General features: G+C 38.1%; 1 protein-coding gene across 2 annotated transcripts in view; it reads left to right on the forward strand.

Annotated features, from left to right (window-relative positions):
- MAP2K1 (mitogen-activated protein kinase kinase 1) overlaps positions 1–14,857 on the forward strand; it is a 42,107-nt gene that overhangs the window by 787 nt on the left and 26,463 nt on the right. The window lies entirely within an intron of this gene.

Consider the following 14,857-nt stretch of genomic DNA (forward strand, 5'->3'; position numbering starts at 1 on the left):
GCTGCGCCGCTCCCGCGGCTGCCGGCGCCCTCGCCCCCGGCGCGGCCTGCTTTCCGGGGAAACGCGCCTGGTTCCTCACCGGGGTCTGCGCCCCCTCCCCTGTAGCGGCCCGGAGTCCGCTTGGCCAAACAAGCCGAGTGTCCTCGGCCGTAAACAAACTTCTGTCGGACGTGTCGGGTGATTGAGCTGGAAAAGGGAAAGAAAACTTGTATAACTTTCTTCTTGTAGGCGTCTCCGTAAACTTCTGTGATTACAGTAAGGTTAGAATTTTCAAATGGCCATAGGAATTGGGTATAAGACTATATCTATAAAATAGGAATGTGATATCCAAGTTAATGATAACCGTTAAATGGAAATTTTTAGGTTATATTGTTATAATAGTTAGYAAATGGCAAATTTTACCCTTCCAAGAGCACATTTTGTAAATGTGTGTGTGTAGGGAGAAGTTATACTGAAAATCACTTAAGTTGTAGAAAAGCTTTTTTGTTGTTGTTGTCTTTTGCTTTAAAACAAAATAACACTARTGTCAGTAAACTTTGGTTTTTGGTAATTAACCTGTGATACTAGGTACTTCAATGAATACATTTGTAGGAACTGCTTTTGAGCTTATAATAAAAATATTGCACTTAGTGAGTGTTAGGAAGGTAGGTCTGAGCTAATCATTGGTATACTTGGTGGGGGGGRACTGAATATTGAATCATTGCGTATTATGTATGAAGTAAGCTTCTCACTGAGCTTCATGTTGAGTATATGGATCTGGGTGAGCAAGGCGGGTTGTTTTACAAGTTGTTTTATCAGCACCATAGGATGATGAAGTGTTAGAAAAGGAGCTTGCTAGAGGTTAACAGGTCTGTGTTCACTTAATTTGTAGACTGAGGTCGCAGACTAGCACTATAAACTGAGGTTTGAAAARCAGGTGCATACTGGGGGAAGAGATTCCTGTCCCAGGATGGTCAGTTCACTCATTTTCCTTCTTAGATACATCAGCTGAGCTCTGAGGTGCTTGTGTATCGCTCTGTCGTGAACAGAGCTGTGCTGAGATGTGCAAGTCTCAGACTCTAGTGTTCCACGCTAATCGTTACTGTCAGATTTTTCAGATAAGCTCAGTTCTCATTTAACCACTTCAATATCATATCTCCAAAAATATTCAGTATCTAGCAGCTCCAGCTGTGACATTTCTAGCAAACTATTTTGATGATTAAATGAAAGGTGAGCTCTTTAAAAATTATCTTTAGACAGGGATTGCTGATTATATCTAAGGATTCTGACCTAAATATTACGTGGTCTCTGGACGATAGGGAAAAAATGTTATTTTTCTATTTGCTTATATAGCACGTTCCAGTTGGCTTTCTTCAGGGTAGTCGCAGACTCCTTGATTTAGTTTTCATGGATCCCTAGTGCATATTATTAGCCTAATTCTATAGAATAAATCTGTAATACTTGTTTATTCCGGTACCTAAAATTAATCACCAACCATCCAATATATTAGGCATAGTATTTCTTCAGTATTTCTCTATTCAAGAAATGTCATTAACTTTGAATCTCTTATACATGTCTGATACTCTCTTACTTGTTGGAAACTTATGGAATCTCCTGTGATTATTAAATCTTATTTACACCAAATAACTATCTTGTTTCATTTTCTGCTTTGTATGTTAATTTATTTGGCACATGTATCTCCTAGACTTTTGCTCTTTGTCATATATTAGACCTCATACCTGGCTTTTGACAGGGTTAGGTGCTAGATGTTATTTAAAACAAACAAACAACAAAAAAAMCAGCTTAATGAAAAAGCAAATCCAGCAACTTGTTTCCCCATAAATAGCCAGAATTAATTATGAAAATATCTGTTCATCCCACAAATATGAAATCCTTATTGTGAAACACTAAATCACAAAGAATAGTTGAGTAAGAATTTGGAAATGGTCTTGTAATGAAATTGAACACAGTGGCTGCTTGCCTTCATCTATAAGCTTGATTCTCTCTCCTTCTTTCTTTCTTTCTTTCTCTCTCCTACTCTGGATTTCCTGTTGGTCAGTGCTTGAAATCAGTGCTAGGGGTGTATGTCCATTTTTATATGTGTATACATTTTCAAGTGTTTGAAGTATGTTAGGCATCCGCAGACTACAATATTATTATTATTATTATTATTTTTAAAGCTTAGTTCCTGGTTTGATGGAATTTTGGCTCTGTGGGTCTCCAGTTACTCCTTTGCTTGCACCATATACAAACCTGTCACTTAGCAAATTGTCTTGGCTGCTTCCATGTTCTTTTTCAGGGAGAGAAAACCTCTGGAGAAGGAATGAAAAGAGCTCAAATTATTTAGCTAAGTAAAATGAAAACTGAGTGAGAGGTGATGTGATTGATGCCTGTAAATGAATGAAGGAGCCTGAACATCATAGAATGAAAAGAATTGTTTGGGCACAAAGGCARTGTTGACACAAAATCAAAGGGCCATCAGTAATTTTACATTGGAAAGCGGAAACTTTCTAGCCATCAGAATCGGAAGGTTCCGTAACATATTTTGAAGGGATTTGGGGGGAGCAAGTACCATTGCTAGTTTTAAAATAATGAAGCTTGATACTTTTATGGATGGGGACATATGATACATTGCCTGTGACTTCCAGGCAGAGCGGAGGGGGAAAGGAAGGAAATAAAAGAAGGGACCRGATGATCCAGGATGTCCTGTTTTCCATTCCTGTTTTGTCCTCTGTCTTCCACCTTATTTGGTGTTGGGAACATTCTGACTAGAGCAAGAGAAAAAACATATCATGTGAGGTGTACAGCTTTAAAAAGTATGTGTTGGAGGCCTGATCCTCACTCACATTATTCTTTTTACCACTCTGGCAGGGCAGAATAAAGGTGAATTAGGGTACTTGCAATTTAAATATGCATATAGTGAATATTTTGACCAAAATTTCTGAATGTTTTTCTCTGATAGCAGTCTTTTTTATTTGTAGCTTATTTGTAGTGATTATTTTAATCATTCATGCAGGATGTTTTGTCTCTTTGGGGCCCTCGAAGTCCCTTGCTACCATGTTGGACACTAGAGACAATTTAATACAAGGTCATTCTGTGCTGTGAATTTCACTTCTGTTTTTGACGTTTCCTCCTGAGAAGCAGTTGCACAGGCAGAGTTGAATCTGTGCTGCTGTTAGTCAGCTCCTTGTTGCTTTACTTCATCAGGATTAAAGAAAGATGATACTGGCCAGGTGCAGGTTTAATTTTTCTGATGCTGTTGGAGCTGCGTAGGTGTACCTATGCAACAATTCTGCCAAGAAAGCACAGAGAAAACAGCAGAAATAAAAGAACATTAAATTGACTGAGAGCAGTATTTCTTCTCTTCTGATTGGACGTATTGGGATAGTTGTCTCGCCAGCCAAAAGAAACAAGAACAGACTCTGAACATTCTCTTCCTCTCAAACTTCTGTGTCTGTCATCTGTAATGTTGAATATCTGACAGTTGTTACCCAACTTCTAGGTTCTTTTCTAAGTCCAAGCTAGACTGAGTACMCTAAGTAGCAGCTCTTCAAAGAAACAAGATGGTAAATCTGAAGATAATACCACTTTCTGTATTACAGTAAATTACTTGTTCGTGAAAAGAAAGTTACTTTATGTCATTCCTTAATTGTATCTTTACCAAAAAAAAGAAAGCAAAAAGGAGGGTCATGCTTTATAGTGGGGGAGTTATTTTGATATAAAATGTCAGTGAAGACAAGGTACCACTTGTTTTTAGCTTGTTGTAAGAGTCTAGTAAACCCCAGATGAGGTGTTGCCTACAAACCATGCTGAAATAGAGCCTCCACTGTTTTGTCTCAACTAGGATTTTATATTGAGGTGAATATCTTATGTAAGTTTTGTTTCCAATGAAAACATAACCTGAGAGRTTAGTGCTGTATTACGAATGTGTTTTAATGTTTGTCACTGYTTAAAACTTAGTTACAGAAGTGATACTTCTGTTTGCATTGCCTATTTGTCAGTTGTATTTCAGTGTGTCCGCTTATTAGCATAACTGCTCTGAAACTTTATCATTGACTTTTTTTTGATGTCGTGTAAACATTCACATTGAAGAAGTGGTTGGGATTGAAATCTCAAGTTATCTTTCTATCTGTCTAAAGAATTCCAGACTGTACAAACTGTATACACATTTTATTACCAACTGCCAAATTATATCTGGTATCTCCCAAATCAAGTCTAAGAGATAATCTGTGCTCCAGATAACACCAAGCAAACTTCAGGCATGACACAGCATGGTATAATATAAGGTAGAGTGAGCACAATCGAAAGATTCATGGTGAGCAAAGCTAACGATGGTATGAAAGAACACTTCTGCTGTTTGGTGTTTAATTAGATAAAAATGTAAAAGAAAAGTCAAACATGGAATAAAATATGAGAGATGTGAATAGAAAATGGGATTGTTATCTTCCTTTAAAATGTGCTATAAAGAAGTAGTTTTTTGAGAAGGATTTGAGAAAATACTGTCTGCAAGTTTTTACCTCCTTATGAACTGTGTTCCTCCAAAGGAAATGTCCTGGAGGAAAGTGCAAAGACAACTGTGAGCAAAACGGCTTATTGGGGATAGTGCTGTCATTGATGGTGCTTACACCCATGATGAATGGTATTTTTTTTTCTCTCTTAAACATAGTATATCTAGTCCTTAAAGCCATTCAAACCAAAGAGAAGTTTATTAGAAATTGACTGACAAAATCCAGCCATAAATTAATACTGCTGTTCTTAACATGCATCAGCTTTTCTTGATGTTTCTTGCTGTTTATTCTGTTTAAATGGTATTGAGGAAGCAACTGAATAGCTGGCATGATTTCTGAGCAGAATTACYTGTATTTGATAGTCAAAGAAGAAATTAGGAAATTATGCGGAACTGGTTTAAAATTCAATTTGCAAAATAAATAGTTGCTTATTTGCTATGCATTTCTCAATTTTCCTTTTTTCAGCATCTTCCTCAAGGAAACTTCACTTTGGGCTTTGTAGGAGTAGAAAGGCAGATTGTCTCCCATCACCTGTTTTTTAGTAGTCTTTAGGTTTGCATTGCAAAACGGAGTGGCCTGAGGACAGCAGCAAAATCAGTGGGCTGTTTCCTGGCAGACCTTGTTCCAAGAGGAATTGTCCTACATAGAGTAATCTTTTGGTCAGTCTTTTCGGATGTCAGTTGAGACAAAGCAGGAGGAAGGCTTTCGCCAAGCTGTTCCCCTTAATGCTTGCTGGGTTGCTTCTCTTGTTTTTTTTTTTTTGTTTGTTTTATATAACAAAAATTTCTGATTAGAGGCAGCCACCGTATGGAACTCCTTTGACTTCAAAGGAACTCTGCGTGTGTAGTGTGCTGGAAGATTAGCGTCAGGAATTTTATGACGGAGCTGGCCAGATAGCAATTGCATTGAATGTGTACATGGAAGTACTGCAAATTTGTGAATACTTCTCTTTTAAAGAAAAAAATTCAGAACTTTATTTTGTTTTTCCCCTCCTCCCCATGCCCTGCTAATGAAGGATTAACCAGGCTTACAAATATGTATGGTACGAGGGAATGCGTTTTAGGCTGGGCATCATAAATGCCAGATAATTCCAAGAAAACTGTAAGCCTTTTGTTATTCACTAAATCCTTCAGTTTTAGATTAAAAGATTCTCACTTCATAGCATTCTTGTTAAATCTGCACAGGTCTGACATTGTCTTTCATTTCAGCTTCTTTATTATTATTAAAATAATATTTCTAATAGAACACAAATGATCTGTTAAAATAATAGAAAGTAAGAGCCTGCATAACTAACTTTTTATATTGTGTCTGGATGCATGTGCTAAAAAATGCGTAACTAAGTAAGCATACACAACTAACACAGAAATTAATGCAAGTAGCAAATTGACCTATGCTGTTTGTTCTTAATTGTAAACTAAAAGCTGTCTATCCAGTATGAATGTTAGACAGACTTTAAGACACTTAATACTGAGGTACTAGTAAATACCAAATCTCATTATGCACTTAAACTTATATTTAAGCATAATAACAATAATGGAAAATATATTTTAATTTTTATGATGTTGTCCTTGTTTGAGAAATAAATCARTTTAGGAAAGTTAAACTGGAGTCTTGTTGCATTGCAGTGAGATAAAATGTAAGCAAAGTGAAGGCTGTTAATGTRTATCCAGCTGTCTTTAATTTTCTATCCTTTGCAACACTGATTGATTCTGCAGATAAAATTCTGAAGATGTGTTTTCACAATTAAACACACGCAAGATCCTGCTCCCTCTGAAGAAGTCCTGGCCTCTCCTTGCGTTGGCCRTGTGCTCCTGTGCTTCCCTTTTTTGTACCCGCTCTTGCAGGGAGTCGCATTGGCTTGCTGACATGACTGCAAACTAACCCACCAAAGAAGTCCGGAGTAGTTCTCAGAGGGGCCATGCAGTATCTCCTCCTGTGCTTACACCAGCATTGATGTAGCTTCATGGTAAACTTAATCAGGGAACCAATACAGCCAGAAACTTGCAGAATTTTAAGTTAGTTTTTAAATGCATCTGTCTTTGAACGGGGCTACTTAGGAATGAATGACTGGGAGCAGGATGAGGCAGCACCATCTCTTTTGGCAACAGCCCAGCTTTTTGCAAGATTAAAGTGACTGTGTGCCCAGAGCCTGAGAGATACTGTTGAGATATGCTGAAATTCAGTAATTACAATTTTGGAGTAGCACATCTTTTAACTGAATAATTTCAGATCCCTGTCTCAAGAGGAACAAATTGACTACCAGGTGACACTGGAAGGTCTCAGAGCTAAAGCAAGTTGTTGCTTTTGGATCTTTCTCCTTTTTTAAATTTTTTTATTTTTAAAAGAGAGATTAAGATTGACAGGTACTATGTAAACCCAATATGGATGCCAGTTATTTGTTCAGCATAATAGCAGTGCTACTACTGTTGTTACTGATAAGCCATATTAGGCCTTTGAATAATCTGGGCACAGGGTCTCTGCTTGAGCACTGACTTTTTTTTTTTTAACCAAGAAGGCAATGAAAAATGATGGGGGTTTTGATAGCACATGAGACAGGAAGTACATCAGCTAGCTGTTTGAGGGCATATTGACTAAATATGTCAGTGTACACAGGATAAACCTGAAATGAACTGGAGAAGGAATTTTGTCCTCTTAGGTRTGGTAAACCTAGATGTTCCCTTTAAAATATTAAGTTCTACATCTTTTCAGTAAAAAAAAACTTCCCTCCCACCCTACCCCATGTTACCCTTTTTACATCTTCTTGAAGGTATATATACTGCCCTGGGGATTGCTGGGTTTTATAAGGTTTACAGATTGCACTGTAAACCTTACAACAACAGGTTGGCAATAACGGGTTCTAGCTTGCTGAATTTTGGGGGAGGGCTTCTTTCCTTCAGAGGTTTTTATTTGAAAGAAAGCGGTGGGAGACTTTTTTCCTGAGGACCCTTTACTGATGTGTCACTAGAAATTAGCAATCAAATGATTTCTGATTTGGTACGTGGTCAGTAGCATTAACTCGGACAAAATCTTGCTTATATTTTGGAACGTGTGTGCAAGCCTTTCTGCCAGTTATTGCCAGCAGGAGTTGAACAACTGTTTTGAAGGAAAGACTAATTCATTGCTTGGTATCTCTTTGCAAACATCTGTTAAAATGAGAAGTCATTGTTAACCCAAGGCATGTCTAAACAAGAAGAGCAAATTCCAGCCCAACTTCTATCTCCTGATGGCAGAGTACATGGGCTTTGGCCTGGATTCCTTTGGCTCGCAGGCACCCTGGCGGGAGGAGGCATTCGGCCGTGTCTGTGACTGGGCGATGCGTGTCAAACAACTGTGAATCAAAGCAGATTATTTAGTTTGCAATCTGAGAGCTAGAAGCAGGAATGTTACAGCAGTACCACCTTTGTGTGATTCTTCATATAAACAAGTGTCACTTTTAAATCTACTYATGGGTTTTTAGAGCAAACCATTGCAACTTCATGGCACCTCATCCTTCTCTGTGTTTTTTACAGCGCAGCATTGGTCTGTAGTTTTTAGAACTTTTTTCAGGGTAGTGGGAAGATGAGTCAGCAGATTTAATGCAGCAAATCTAACAATCACAGGATGCATTTTTGGCGGCATTACATTCCTATTTATAGAGGTATTCTATCTAGTCAGGGAATGTATATATAAATATTTCTGTAATTATAGGAATAGTCTATATYTCTTATATGTGTGTGTGTATATATATATATAAAAAATCAGAGCAATAACTTCCTTTACTAAATGGCTGTATTAGTAATTGTTCTGTGTTTTGCATTCCCTGTAGTTGCAGTACAGGCAAAAATCTTCCATCCATTTTCTCTGAATCCCAACTATGGCTTTTTTTTCCTATCTGGATATTTTGACAATTTTCTTTTCCTATCATGTTAATTGCAATTTTTCGCAGTTTCTGCTCCTGTCCACCTTGCTTAGCTTTCTTGCATAGAAGATTTCTGAATTCTCATCTTGGCGTTGTCACAGGTCTTGTAAACGATACTGTAATTTCATCTTTTTTTTCCTTTCCTGTAGCATCTTTGTTAAGGTTGTGTATCTACCACATAAGGGAGTTGTGAAGATATTCTTAGCATTGCTATTGTGCTTATCCCTTGTTTTTGTTAAATTTTAACTCTGAGTTCAGAGACTAAAAGCAGTGGAAAAGTAGGACTTTTCTAAGCACGCAYAGCTAGGTTGATGATCAGAATTTTGTAAGCTCTATTTATCCTCTGTGTTAAGCTTGAAATACCTGATAAATAAGTTTCTCTTTCTGTTCGTAAGCAAGCGTTAACTGCTCTGTGGTTCTTTTGGCGGATTGTGTGGAGGCAGTGGTGGCTGGGAGAGAAATCAGTGAGAGCTGCGTGCATTTGTGAGAAGGAAGTTCAGAACTTGGATTTCCAGTGTATGATATCATTTGAGGTAGCAAAACTTGTTTGTAGCAAACTTGAATCCCACACTGCAGTGGGTCCCGCAGAGGCCTTTTAATTGAGCGAGACCAGTTGCATAGCTTGGCCACAGCACTACACACGACTGAAAAGCAGAAGGGTTGCCTGAGCCCTGCCGGCRGCTGCTGCTGCCATCCAGGAAAAGGCTGCAAGGCCAAGTGGYGGCTGGAACAGCTGCAAAAAGATCTGGTAGGAAGAGACACCCGGGACATGAATCTGTCCCTTTGCACCACCACTCAGGTCTGTGGCTTTGCTTTCTTTGGTGAGCRCTGCTATTTGTTCAAATCAAACGTGCTATTTGGCACACTCCTTATTTAGGAAAAAAAAAATAGAAAGCTTGAAATGTTTAATGGGATAGTGGTTAGGCTAAAGCAAAAGAGGGGGAGAGCTTAAGGCAAGGATTCCCAATTTAACAGGTCAGCCTATGAGGAGTTTTTGGAGTTAAGTTGTGCCAGTGGTTGGAATCTCAACAGTAAAAAGACCAGATGACTTGAAGTCATATGGCATATTTTCCTTTCTTGTTTAAAATATGTCTTTTGGCTTTTGAAAAATGAGAATGTAGGGTGGGTTTGTTTGTTTGTTTTTTACATTGAATTAGTCTGGCGGGACACACTTTCTCAGGCAGAACAATACTTTTCTAACATGTTCTTTTTACGTACCTTCTTTTATTAAGGAATAGATTTTAGTCAAAATTGTCTGCCTCTTATTCTTGTTCTGGGAATTCTCTTCTGATGATATTAAACCCCCAAATATGTCCTACCATATCTGTTGCATCCTGAAAGTGGAATGATGTGATCAGATGTCAGAGTTCATGCTAGAAATGAGCAGGCATGTTGGGCATATCCTTACCTTCAAGAGTGATTATATGAAAGACTTCTAGMATGTTGCAAGAGTGGAAAATAAGTGTGAATCAAAAATAACATTTTTCCCAAATAAGAATCCTTTGCACCTAGAGTGAGTTCAGATCTTTTTGTGTTGTTTTAACTGCAGGTTTCATTAGGCTGTGCTGGTGTTAGCCTGGAAATAGAGATACCTGTGCTGTGAGCTAGGAGACTGCTGTGATTACTTTGTCTTGCATGTTATTCTGTGAACTGTTCTTTGTTAAAGGAAAAGTTAAATTATACAAAAACTGTTTAACTGCCCAGTTTTAGCACAGTCATGCAAAATAGTAGTCTGTCTTTCAAAACTGCAAAATATCTTGATGTTCTTAATACTTCATTGCAGCTCCCTGATTGTGGTTGTTCATGGAAATGTAGTGAACTGCCTACTTTCTTCTTTAAATTGACAGCTGTGTAGGCTTGGGGAAAGCATTACTGTCACTGTTCTGGAAAACAGCCCCCAAGCCTGTGTCCTCATGACAGTGGAGCTGAAACTGAAGGTACTTCTTCATGCTTTCACTCATGCTAATTGTTCAGCTTGCAAAACTGATAGTAATAACTTTGAACAACTGTGACAAATTGCTGCTAAAGACTTCATCAGATATTTATTTCCTCTACCAAAAAAAAAATCTCTCTCTTCCTGAGGTAGATTGTAGGGTTGAGTATAGCTTGAATGTAGACTTTAAGGTTCTGTGTGATTAGCCTATCACTGAAGTGAATTTAAAAAGTTCTTACACTTTATCATTTTTAAAAGGATTTGGAGCATTCTTATTAGTATGAATAAAGAGTARGGGCTTCTTTCCTGTTTTTTATTGTGGCGTTATGTGCTAGCAAATGAAGGCAGCAGTTTCTTTTCTCTCTGCAAGTTCAAAGAGAGCGAGTAGGCTCTAAAATGCCGGATGCATTGGTTTCAGCAGGGGCTTTCTTTCATGCTGGGGTGGCTGCCCCCAAAAGCATGAACTGAGAAGTCTTTTCTTGCCTTCTGCCCAGCTTTGTTTAGAGTGTGAGAGTGCTCTGCAGAATCTGTTAACCCTCCTGCCCCTGTGAGCATAAGAAACCCATGCAAGGAAATAAAGGGTTGCTCGGTATTCCCTCCACCTGTGATATGCCCATGTTTTCAGTGGTAATAAATGGGGTTTGGATTTTCTCAGTGTTTAAAAAAAGAAAGTGTATGTGTGGGTTTGTTTGTTTGTTTTCCCCCCTTCCCTCTAACAACTTTTGGGGAATGTAGTGATAGGCTTAAAGTGACCTGGTAACCTGGTGAAAGTAATAGTATCTGCAGCACATGTTGTCTCTTCAGGAGTTTGTAGACTGTGCAGCAGTGCCCCTGGGAAGCGCAGAACAAAATTTGTAGCCCAGCAGTAACTGGAGGGATTGCTGTAGACTTACCCCCCCCCTTTTTTTTTTAATTCCCCAGTGTTCTTTTTCTAAGCATCCACTTTGGGCTATTGTCAGGATGGGAGATGCTGGGTCAGACCAGGAAARGGGCACTGCACTGTCAGTGAACTTGCTTGAGTACCAAGAGAAGGAGGTAATGTTGCATTCATAGGAGGGAGCCTGCTTGCTCAGGAGCAGGCGGAGCTAATTCTTATTCCAGAACACCTGATATATTGGTGCTGTGCTTGGAGAGGAAAAAAAAAACAAAAACAAATGGGGGGGCAAAAAGCTTATGTGGAATGGTGGGTTTTTCCTCTCCCTGTTGGTCCAGAAGAGATTTTGCAATCATCATATCCTGAGTCCAGTAGTTAAGACACAGCACTTCTTACATGGGTTTTGTCTGTGTCAGCTATACAGCATATTAATCCATTTCTTCTAGCTAATTAAGAATGTATTTATTGAATGTGTTCTGTGAAATTATGCTGTGTCTTTAACAAATGGGGAAAACAGTACTGACCTCCCTGCTGCTTCATTCAGATGATCACATTACAAAAGCTGGATTCTTTCCCTAGTGCAGTATGTTTAGTATGTGCTTGGCTTGAAAATTGATAGCAGTATATTAAAYGATAACCTGTTGCTTTAAAGTAATGCTTGGAAGAGTGAAGCTCTGAGATGGTTTGATTTCCTGCTTTGATGGAGCTCTGGCAAAGCCTTAGCTTTTTGACAGAGAAAAAACAGCTCCAAGACTGCAGAAGGTAATGGTGATGAATTTTAATAGGGATCTTTGTCTTTGTATAAAAGTTTTATATAAGATTAAGTAACTACTAGTGCTGCTTTTGCAGGCAGACATTAGCATACTAGTATGCTATCTCTTAGCTAAAAAAGCTTCCTTAACATTTTTCATAGTGTTCTGGTGTAGAACTGACTTAAATATTCCCTTTTGTGTATTTGTGTGTTGTTTATTTGTACAACTTTTTATGCAATGATTTATTGATTATTTACCTGTCTCTTTCTGTATGTCCTTTGCACTGCAGCTTAGTTGCGGTGCTTTTATATGGTGAGGGTCCAGGTAACTGTCACAGTTTTCTGTTGGAGGCAGTAGTATTTTTACAGCAGTTTGTTTTCAAAACTGAAGCCTACCTAAGGCCTGCCTGCCTTGAAATTCTGAAACTAAATTACCACAAACTATTGTCATGACACAAATCCTCTAATTTATTTAAATTTGAAATTTATAATATCTAATGCTTCAAGCAAAGGACTGGAATGGAAAGAAAACCTAATTCTGTCCTCCCATCTGTCATTCAAATGTCATGAAAAACTGGAGATATTACTTTATGGTTATATTTTGAATAGTGATTCTGCCTTTGTTGGGTTAGTGTCTCTCTCAAAATCTTCAGGTTCATTTGCTTTACAGTTATTGAAAAAAGAAAAAGTCCTGAAAAACTCAAGCAGGATCTGAAAACTTTCTCTGCTGTCGTTGTCCTGCATGTTACTGCAAGTAAGGAAGGTTTTGCAATTAGAACTTACAACATTGTGATGATTTTTGCTCTTAAATCAGTGTTAGTTCTGTGATACTAATAGGAGCTAGAAACAGATTTTTTTTTTCATCCTGTAGAGAAGCAAGTGTGACCTTCGATAGAGGATTACGATAATTTTTGTTGCCATGACCCATTCTAGGTAAATGGAGAAATTTGTGCTGAGTTTCAAGCCAATACTTTTCCTTCTCTGGGAGCCTCTGGGCTCCTCTGACTAGTGTTTGAACAAGGAGCCCCAGCAATGCTTATGCTTTCAGGCAAGCAAATGGCTATATCTAATGAATGCCACGCTTACTGAGATTGAAACAAACAATGTAAAAGAAGTCTAATACAGATGTGCGTAAGACTGACACAGATGTGATAAATGCTATGCAGGCGAGATGTTTTTTGTGTTACTGAAACATCCGTGTGACAGTTTCTGTTTCATCACACTGGCGTATTTGTCTGCTGTGGGTCATGTGCTCAAGCATCTCTGTGTCATGTGTGCATAACCAGAAAGCCTCTTCTGCTTCAGAGGAAAACTGAATAATTGTTTTCTTCAAAACAGGTCAAGAAAAATTATGTTGCATCCTGTTTCTTTGGCTCTAATTCCTTTATTTTTCTAAATGAACAGTCCTCCCCTCTTCAGTAATTCCTAAAATGATGGCAAGTTCAGTGTTCCTTCTTGAGACTTGTAAATGAAGATAAGGATTTTCCCCATCATTTGTTGCTGTGGCTTATTGGACCAGATTAAAAACAAACAAAAAAACAAACCCATATAATCCCCTGTTAAGGTCAGGGTTTTTTTGTTGTTGCTTTTAATTAGCACTTGGTTCCATTTTTGGGTTAAGTCCAGGTGTAGAATTTATAGCTAGAAGTGTTGCCTGCTAAAGTCCTCTGAAAATCTGGTCATGTATATCAGAAGAGCAATTCAGTACTGAAAATATGATATTATTTAGAAGCTTGATATATTTGTTTTTCAGAGTTTTTTTTCCCAAGTGAATAAAAAAAAAAAGTTGCTGCTAAGTTATTTGGATGTTTTTTCAAATTCTGTCCTGCACTCTAAGTGGTCTTGACTGCTCTTGAAAGAAAGATCCCAGTAACGGATGCTGAGCTCTTGTAAACTTGGTCCTGACTTCTTTAAAAACTGTGATACAGAGTAGCATGTGTCTCTGTGTGGAAGTCACATCCAATAAAACTGCTTTATTGATGTAGTACATTTTGTAGGCCATATTTTCTGGAGTAGCATGAAGTTGATATAAGCACAGTTTAAAAGCTGCTAAAACAACTATGAAAAAGTTCAGTTTTAGTGAATGAGGATGAATGATGAAGTTGCTCTGCTTCTAATCTAAAGAAATATTTGAAAAGAGGGAGTCTTGCTAAGTAGCCCAAACAATACCAGGGTTCTCTATTCTGTTTCTACTAATTGGAGAGGTTTTATAGATTTAAAATAAATATATATACACACACTTCCAAAAAATACCAATGTTCAACATACCCAAATCGGCATTTCTTATTGAGCACTATCAAGTGTGTGTGTGTGTGCGCAGAAGGCTTGCCGTTGTCCAAGCCTGCTATGAGAGATGCCCCTGATGAGCAGCAGGACTAACTGCAGGCGCTCTGACTTGGGAAGTGCCAAAGTACCTTTATTATCATAGGGTAATAAGGGGTACTTAACATCACTCYAGTTTTTATCTTGCAATCATATTGGTAAGAAGAGCTAGTTCAGCTGTATTCCAAAAAAGCCACATGTTACTTTGATGTTAGGCTGGGTTTTGTCTTTGTTTTACTGGGCTCGTTTGAAAAAGTTCCTGTGATTGATTTGTTTTCTGTTTTGGGTTTCAGAAATTAGTTTTTAAAACTATGTCTCTTTCTTAATAGTTCATCTTTACAACAGAGCCTGTAAGAACTTGGCTGTCCTTCTAAGCTGTGCTTATCTACACAGCAAAATTTTTCATTGTGGATACTCTAGAATAATTGTTTCAGTATGATTGTACTGGAATAAATTGCTGCAAGAGGGCAGAAATAAGAGCATTTTTCTTTGTAGCATAGCATGAAAATGGTCTGCACCAGAATGAAATTAGCTTTATTCTAGGACAGAGGGATTTATGGTGGAACAACTGCAATAGAATAAGTATGTAGAA

The sequence above is a fragment of the Apteryx rowi genome, unplaced genomic scaffold (genome assembly GCF_003343035.1).
Source record: "Apteryx rowi isolate R43461 unplaced genomic scaffold, aptRow1 scaffold_11, whole genome shotgun sequence".
In the NCBI taxonomy this organism is placed as follows: Eukaryota; Metazoa; Chordata; class Aves; order Apterygiformes; family Apterygidae; genus Apteryx; species Apteryx rowi.